This window comes from Xiphias gladius, chromosome 4, assembly GCF_016859285.1.
Source record: "Xiphias gladius isolate SHS-SW01 ecotype Sanya breed wild chromosome 4, ASM1685928v1, whole genome shotgun sequence".
NCBI lineage: Eukaryota > Metazoa > Chordata > Actinopteri > Istiophoriformes > Xiphiidae > Xiphias > Xiphias gladius.
Window position 1 is genome coordinate 4244074 of NC_053403.1, and position 7374 is coordinate 4251447.

Sequence of the window (7374 nt, forward strand, 5' to 3'; positions counted from 1 at the left end):
TATCCAGAGGTTTTACAACTTAAGGCAACAAATGTATTTGCCATTTGGCTGTCATACATTTTCACCTTGTGATGCATCAGTCAAGTTTGCATCGTCATCTGAGGTTTCGTAACACACTCACAACAGAAACAACACACCAACAGCAGCAGAGCAGTACTTTGGGATTCCCAACTCTAATGAAATGTCAGATAACACCCTGTGTGTGTGGGGGGGAAAAAAAAAAAAAAAAACAGCTGGGAATTTTCTGGCAAATTGCACTAATTTAATTAGGCTGAGTTGTTTACATGAGCCTCTTGATCCCTTAAAATCAAGTCTCCTACTGACAGATTGTCATGAACTCTGACTGCGACTGAGAAAAATTAGCTTATTTCTCGTGCAAAATGATAATTTTTAATAATCTCACACATTTTTAATGATATCAAAATATTTACCACGATGTGTTTGTTTGATAAAGTAAAAGCGGAAACACTGAAGTTTTCGATTGCCACAGCGATCCATTTATCATGGCTGTCTATCTTTTCCGGGCTTTTGAGCTCATTCGCGTTGTTTTAATTAACTCAGATATGATGTTCGCCTGCACTGGCCACATGAGCGGCCAGGTTAACTTTTTAATGAGTAAAATGTTGGGTAACTGTGTGAGAAAACAGCTGTAAAAGAGCACACACGCTCTGTCAACCTGTGCTAGAAAATACACATTAAAAATAAAAAGGTTGTTTGCACATTAATATAACCATTATGTTATCACCAGTGATTTTCCCCCTTATACTAATAACTTGTTGTACCTGTACTTTTGTAAGTCTGGCACGCCACCTTTCTTTTAGCTGGACCCCCCCCAAAAAAAAACAAAAAAAAAAACACCCCTCCCTTGTCCCACGGCAATAACCAGCACACCTGTTCTCACCACAAGTGGAACAGAGAAGCCATTAAAACCCAAAATATCTCACACTGTAGTGCAGCTCAGCTCGTCTCATAGGCACTGTTCAACGGTCGGATGGTGTGTATTATGGAACATCCCCCCAATTCTAAAATAAAGAATTTTATACTCTTCCAGGGTTTTATCGGGTCAAAAGATGAGCCATGGCTTGAATTCAAGTCCACCCAAGAAGAATGTCCAAAAACAACCTATGCTGCGATTCAAGCGATGAAGACCTCTAGCAGCAGTAGTAATTATGATGGGAGCAGAGGAGGAAGCCGGGCGAGTTTTATTTTGGAGCCATAAAGTCCATGTAAAGGGGAGGTTGGAGTGGATGGGGGGGGGCAACAAAACATTGGCCTTTAACATGGGAGATTCGTTTCCTGTTTTCTACCAACAGGCAACGCTGTTCCTTTCAACCACGACCACTATCGTTCTGTAGCTTTAACCATGTGTTTATGATCATAACCGTGATGACAAGGCTCCCTTACCCTCAACAACATAGTAATTTTTGACCCAAACCACGATCTTTCCTTAGGTCTGGAGAGAAAACCTCAGGAACATGCTTCAGCCTTCCAGAAAGACTGATGAAAGAAAAGGAAAAAACACGCTTTTACAGGTGCTATTGGAACAGATGCTGCGAGAGGGGGCAAGACATCGTCTCTCTAGAATAAACCCAAATCTTTTAACTCCTAACTAGAGTATTGTTATGGTTGAAAATAGAAACACTTCTTACACTCAAGTTAACCTCACTGGCTATGGGCATACCATACATGATTGCAAGCATGCCCTGACTTCCGTGGACGAGTTTTAGCTTTGAAACACACACAGACCAACACACACACACACACACACACACACACACAGAAACATTAATGCTCTGTAGCACACAATTAGCAGCTCGAGTTCGAGTTGAAAACTGACTCTGGTGTGCCTGGGATTGGAAGCTATAACAAATGTGCAAACACACACACACACACTCGCGCGCCCACATTCAGAAGTTATCCTCGTGTTATGTCTACCCAAAGAAAGACAGAGTACTGTTTCATCGTTCACAACACTGGAAAGGCAGAGCTTCTGCGAATTTGACTTTTGTTTTGAATTTTATAATTAAAATTCCTCATCATTCCCAATGTCCCACCATGACTTTGACCTGGACCCCTCTTTCTGTACTACAAAGAGTAATTTCAGCAACACTAAAAGACTACAGCCACGCACACAGACCCGTGAGGTGGCGTTACAAAGTAGAAATAAGCGTTGGACGGAGAAAAATTGAAGATAAGACTTTGCTATTCATTATGCTCACCGCGTGAAATGTCGCAAAACATGTAAAGGGGCGACAGTGGAAAGGCTGTGTCGGCTTGTCAGGCTCTGCCCTATGGGATATTGTCCACTTCGAGCATAATACGACCGTTGGCATGTTATTATGTTGAAGCTGAATTTTTTACTTTTGCAGTAGTGGGTTGTGGTATAGGAAAAGAGCCCATACACACATGGGCAGTGGTGGACAAATTAACTAAAAACATGTGATGCCTGCGATCCCTAAGAACAAAAACTTCATCTAGCTGGGGCTCCGCATCATGTTCCAGATGTCTATGAACACGCTCCAGTGTTTCACAACAAAAGCTAAAACTAGAGAAAAGCCACATTTACTTAAGTAAGCTGCCTGAATACTTGTGTAACCACTGCACATAGCTACAAATTTTGGTATCGGCTGGTATCTTAAACCATGTTTACATTTTTTTGCATGTATTTTTTTTAGTGATTAACTTCAGCACTCTTTTAGCACAAAAGCTGTTGTAAGGTTTATGAAAGAACAATAGACGCTTCAGTCCCTCACTTTTTCAAAATAAAGTCTGTTTTCTTTGACACCTTCCTTACAGATTCAATTACATTATCTAGGATTATACTGTATATTGACAGAAAATAGTTTTGAGGAAGTCAAAGAAGAAGTCCATATCAATTTCCATTTTGTTTGACCAACAGTCCCAAACTCAGTGATATTTCAGTTTAGCATGATATAAAACAAAGAAAAGCAGAAAACCTTCACAATGAGAAGCTCAACTAGAGAGTGTTTGGTTTTTTTCAGCTTGATAATTGACTTAAATGATTAATCGCTTATTAAAAGTTGTTGCCGATTAATTTTCTGTGTTTCAGCTCTTATACAGTCGACAGTATAATGTCTAAAAATGTTCATATCAGCGTTAAGAATGAACACAAATTGATCCATATAGCTTGAATGACTATGTGCAAAAATCCAATGTACACACTGTAGGTGCCGTATGGATGTGGGAGCGGCTGAGGAGGTGTGTGCGGTTGGTAAAGTGCGTCCCGTTCAACCTCTTTCATCCCTCACCATTTGCTTTTCCTTCACGGTGGAGGACTGTGCTGGTTTTGTTCGGCCGCATGATGAGGAAGACCCGACCATGACTCTCCATTTACCACTAGTCTACCAGTGTCCCACCAAGGACGGCCCTCGTGTGTGTGCGTGTGTGCGTGCGTGCGTGGAGCAATTGTCAGACTGCGCATTGTATGTGTGTGTACGTGTGAGTGCATGAACTTGTGTTGTGGTGTTACAGTATGTGGTTTTTTTTTCACTGTAAAATTATTAAGTAGACGTGCACACACAAACACGCTAAAATACACACAAAAATTTTGTCCAATTAAAGTGCTGTTTGACTTGAAATAAAATGGATTTCTATGTGGTACATTTTGACATCTGCCAAGAGTTCAAATCAATTGGAAAATGCTGATATAGTTACAATAAACCTCTGTAACAATTCTCACCGTATCACAATAAGCAGAGGAACACTTAATATCAAATTATCATATCATATTTTGGTTTGAAACCTTCGTTGTGAGGACATTTCGGTGAGGTCCTCACAACTTTAAATGGCTGTTCGAGGGTTCGGACTTGGTTTTAGGGCGCAGGTTAGAATCAGGTTTAGGCTGGGGTAAGGGTTGGGGTTAGGGTTGGGCATTTAGTTGTGATGGTTAAGGTTAGGGTAAGGGGCTAAGGAATGCATTATGTCATCAATGGGTCCTCACAACTACTGTAAGACAAGTACGCATGTGTGTGTGTGTACACGTGTGCATGCATGTGTGTGTGTGTGTGTGTGTGTGTGTGGTTGTGTGTATTTGTACCCCCTAGTTCTTCTAGTTACACTACTCCATCCATCTAATCTGTCAGCCCTTTGGACACGCCTGACATCCGGCTCAGGATTTACTGGAAAACAACAACCATCATGAGTATAGAGTATGTGCTGGCTATGTCTTTTGTGTGTGTGAATATACACAATGTGCAACTCTATTTCATAAATTACAGAGTACAATTGTATAGCTTAAAACCTTCAATATGTCTCCTATAATACAGCAATCTAAGGCACCGAAGTCTATCGTTCTTTTCCAATTTCCGCTTTTTCCACTGCTTTTGTGCATCTCCTTCTCTGCATATCTTTACACGACAGGCAGAAACCGTTCTAACTCAGTCAGTTAAGCTGAATTAAAAACAATACAGTAGTTGACCTTAAGTCAGCGGAGGTATGAGTTTGATATATGGAAGAAAGGCATACAAAACAGACTTAAACCCACACTAAACAACATTTTGACAGCATTTTGACGGCAAGGGTGGAATATAGAAATGGAAAATGAACGTATGGTTAATAAAACAATACACAGCAGCAGGGGGCAGGCGGCAGGAGGAAGAACACAAACAAGAAGAAGAACATGAGCAAGAATGAGACTGTCCCCGCAAGAAAAACATCAGTTGTTTCAACATATGTTAACGTTCAAACGACAGATCCCCCACAATTATAACTCTTACCTCTTGGGAGCAAAGGAGGAAGTAGTGTTTTAGCCACCAAGCCCCGAAAGGGGGGGGGGGTCGTGTTCGATGGATGGGACAACAGAACGTCAGACTTTAACACGGGAGAACGCTGCTAGTCTCCTTTTTTTCGGTTGACAGTCAACATTTGTTTCTTTTAAACCATGAACACGAGCGCTCCGTAACCTTAACCGTGACAACTAAGGCCCTCTAATCTTGACAAAGTATTTATTTAAACCCAAACCATGATCTTCCGCTAACCCAAACCAAGTTGTTTTTGTGCCTAAACCTAACCAAAAAGTAGTGTCAGATCAAAAAATGGTTTTATTTTCGTAACAGCGATCTGTAACTGTGTCTGCATTGACAATTTATCTCGTCCTGCTGACAGTGACATCAGATCAGAAGATGCTTATTTGTCGTTCCTGAGTGCAATTATCATTTCCTGTCAGTTATTTCGAAGGACTTGTTGGCGAGAAGAAGAGCAGAGAGGAACGAGAGCAGGAAGAAGAGCATGAGCAGGAATACGAGCAAAAAGGGGAAAAAAAGGTGGAAGAAGAATAACTAGTAAAGGAGAAAAAAGATCAAGACCATGCGCAAAGAAGAACAGAAAAAAAGACCAAGAATTCAAAAGAACAATAGGTTGAACAAAACCAAAGAACAAGAACATGAGCAAGAACCTAAAAAAGGAGGAGCAAGAGCAAAACCAGGAGCAAGAACAGAGAACAGAGCAAAGAACACAAAAGGATAAAAGGAATATGATTAAGAATAGGAACATGTGCAAAGAAGAACGTCAGCGAGAACAAAACACAAACAATAACGAGAACGTGACTAAGAGCCAGAGCAAAGAATAACATAAACCACAGCAACATGAGCAGGAACCAAAAAAAAAGGAAGAAATCAAGAACAAAAGGTAATAATAGAGACATTAGCAAAAAGGGGCTTGGAAAAGAACAAGAATATAAGCAAAAATAAAACTGAAGAAGAATGCAAGCAAGAACAATAACATGAGCAGTATATGAGAAAGTGCAAGAGCAAAGACAAACAAGGGAAAAGAAAAGGGGGAAACAAGCAGAAACAGAAATCAAAGAGGAAGAACAAGAGGAACAAGAGACAGAAGAACATGAAAATGAAGAAAAACGACTACAAGTAAAGGCACAAGATAAACAAGAACAGGATAGTGTGACTATAAAGCACCAAAAACCATAAATCAGATCATATAGAGTCTTTTTAAACAAGCGACATGGGAGTTTCCAAGTTCATCACAGTCGTACTCCTCTTCCTCCTCTTCCTTCCCTCTTGCTTTTCCTTTTTCACTTTTGCCATTTCATTTCAGAAAATGTCATTTCACCCCATTTCAAAGGAAGTCAGAAACACAAAGGTCCAAAAAACCATTTCAATCAAATCCCCAGATATTCACATTTAACTGATCAAAATAAAATTAAATGTTATGCCGATTCAAAATGGCTGATTGGCTTCATTTTGAAACAAAAATAAAACATTTACAAAAGAGTCTATTTTTCATTTTAGGAACACACAAAAGACTGGACAGAATCAATGGGTAACATTTTTTTTCCCCCCACCTTTTCACAATTTATAAGCATTTAATTTTGAATTCATTAAAATTTATTATTACACCAGGTATAGCGAGGGCAGTGTTTTGAAAGAGTGTCTGAACATCCATTTATTTTATTTTTTATTTTGTATTCATTATATGGTGGTGAAAGAATAACTTATGTGATGACCTTCTAACAGAAAACCTTGAAGGTTCAGGGACTGCCTGTTGGCAGGATCAGACTTTTGTGTGAATTTGTCATGGGGATAGAAATCCACTCGCTGAATATATATTTAAGGCACGTGCAGTGAATGCTATTTTAACATCCCAGGGGGGCTGGAATATAGAGACCCTCTCCTACCTGAAAACTTTAAAATTTGTGTTTTTTGCCAAGAAAGTTAATGAAAAAATTATAAGTTAATAAAAAAAATGGGAATACATCACTGGCTCGATCCAAATTTTTGGGAGTAATCAGCTTAATTCACTGTTTTTTTTTTGTTCCAAATACACAATATGTTAAAAAAAAAAAACCCAAAAAGACGCTGGTTTTCAGTATGCTCATGATAAAATAGCCACAATTCCCTGCGTTTGAACTATGAAGCATTTATGGACCAAATTTTGGGAATATGTGTAGTAATATTTCAAATCCATGTCGAAGTGGGAACTCGAGAACAGGCCCTCCTTTGTGGTGTTCAAGTTTAAGAACAGGTCATTTGTTCTGGACTGAATAATCCTGTACAATTTTACGCTTTTGCCTATAATATATATTTTTAAAAAACACTTCATACTTCATATTCAGAATAGGCTTTTATAAATCTATTTAAGAAATTGAAATCAATGTGTGCCACAAACAAAGATAAAAAAATAAAAAAAATCGGTCCAGCAGAGGTGCAGAAAAGTATTTTTTTCGTCATTAAGAGTAGGGTTAAGTTCAGAAACAAGTATTAGGGCTAATGTCGTAAAGTCACGAGAGTTAACCGGAAGAACACTGTGGGTTTTTTTGCACATTGACACGAAGGACATGGGGTTGGGGTTGGGGTTGGGGTTGGGGTTGGGGTTGGGGTTGGGGTTGGGGTTGGGGTTGGG